General features: G+C 48.5%; 1 long non-coding RNA gene across 1 annotated transcript; it reads left to right on the top strand.

Moving 5' to 3' along the window:
- Positions 1-405: 405 nt before the first annotated feature.
- Positions 406-1488, top strand: LOC141949371 (uncharacterized). Its single transcript, XR_012630739.1, has 3 exons — positions 406-554; positions 740-1204; positions 1307-1488. It is a non-coding gene; the product is annotated as an uncharacterized LOC141949371 (long non-coding RNA).
- Positions 1489-1734: the final 246 nt, after the last annotated feature.

The following is a 1734-nucleotide window of genomic DNA, read 5'->3' on the forward strand; positions in this document are numbered from 1 at the left end:
AACCCTTAGTCAAATGTGCAGGACCAGGGGTTGCCATAAGAAGTCTCTTAGAAACGACCTACAATGATGTTTTTACATGAAAAATGTCACAGGTAAAGGTCTAATAGCTGGAATGAGGAGTGGGGGACATGCACATCTCGCATTACCGACATGGCTCAGCTGCCACCACTCTCCAGATCCACTGGCGTTGCCCAGGTGTCCCGGCCTGGGCAGGGAAGGGGTGGCACAAGGCTGCTCATCCTTTCCCAGCCCATAAAATATATGGCCTATTGCTTAAAAACCTTTAAAGATTCTTAATCACTTTTTAAATTGCTAACATCTTATTCAGATGCTGTTGTTTCTTTGCTTTCACAGTATCTGGTAACCGATGGGACGTGGATGAATCCCATCTGGAGTTGGTTCAGGTGATGCTGGGAAGAGAGGAGAGGGCTCGGAGGAAGCCAGAGGAGCAACCCCGGTGCCCTCGCAGCGTGAGGGTGGCTGTTGCCTGTCCTGGGAGGTGATAACTTGGGATTCCTCTTGGCTTCACTGGCACTTATTCACCCTCCAGCCTGGTAGGAAAACTTTGAACAAGGAGTCACATTATTGACTCTTTACTTTGGGGATCGAGCAAGCTTTAAATGGCACTTCTCAGTTACAACCATGCACTTAGTTATAAATGATCAATAAAACCATGAAGTTAAACATGATAACAGGAATTGTGTAAGGACAGCAAGCGCTGAATTTTGTTTTCCATCAGCGTACTGGACTGTGCTCTCCCAGCGAGTCGCAGCAGCTCACAGAGAACTTTGCTCCTTCTGCCTCCGCAACACATCGGCTCCTCTGAGACAGGTTGACCTCCAGCTTCGCTGCTGAATAACGAGACAAGGAATGTGTTTGAGCTGTGCTAAAACCCCGTCATCTGTAAGAGATGTCCCATCCTTGTACCTTAATGGTCAGGACAAGTCTTTGCGGGCTTGTCTTGTGCTTGGTGGGAATGTGCTGCTCTTCATCTTTGTCTGTTGAGCCAGGTTTTTTTTTTCTTTCATTTGTTACTGATCAGACTTGTGTAAACTGGAATTTTATATGCATTTTGCCTGTTTACTGATCCTTGAATTCCTGTGACGCCATGTACCATGTTTTGTTTGTTGCTGGGCCATGCGGCAGCGATGGAGGCTCCAGGGTTGCAGCTCCAGGGACGCTTTGACATCCACCAACACTTCAGGTATCTACTCCATCCCTTTGGCCCTGGGATCAATTCACAAAACACTCTGGTTTGATGCTGGGAATGGGCAGAGTTTTTCCAAAGGGATGTCTTTGCTTTTAGGGCAGGGAATCCCATATCTGGAGGAAACCCACCACCATGACCTTGCCCAAGCTGTCTTCTTCAACTGTCACTGTCCCCATCTTGGTGTTGCAGCATCCCCAAATTGCTGGTGAGCCTCCAGCCAGTGCCTGGGAGCTGCTGAAATCCCTGAATAACTGCCAGGTCTGCATTTATTTTGAAGTACCACACTAGTGGCCCTTCCCAGAAGAAAACTTGCTGGTAGAACGGCCCTTCGGTGAGTGGCACCTGGAACAAATTCCAGCCACGGGTGCAAGGATCGCTTTGGAGGCTGAAGCTTGGGAAGGAGTTTGAAGAAATCCCAGGAAGAAGAAATCCCTCATGGCTCAGCAGCTCGACGGTTGCTGACCGAGATACTGACGCCACAATTTTATTTGCAGTCCCACTCTGAAGCTTCACGGCTCCTGTTT

Source organism: Strix uralensis, chromosome 13, assembly GCF_047716275.1.
Source record: "Strix uralensis isolate ZFMK-TIS-50842 chromosome 13, bStrUra1, whole genome shotgun sequence".
In the NCBI taxonomy this organism is placed as follows: domain Eukaryota; kingdom Metazoa; phylum Chordata; class Aves; order Strigiformes; family Strigidae; genus Strix; species Strix uralensis.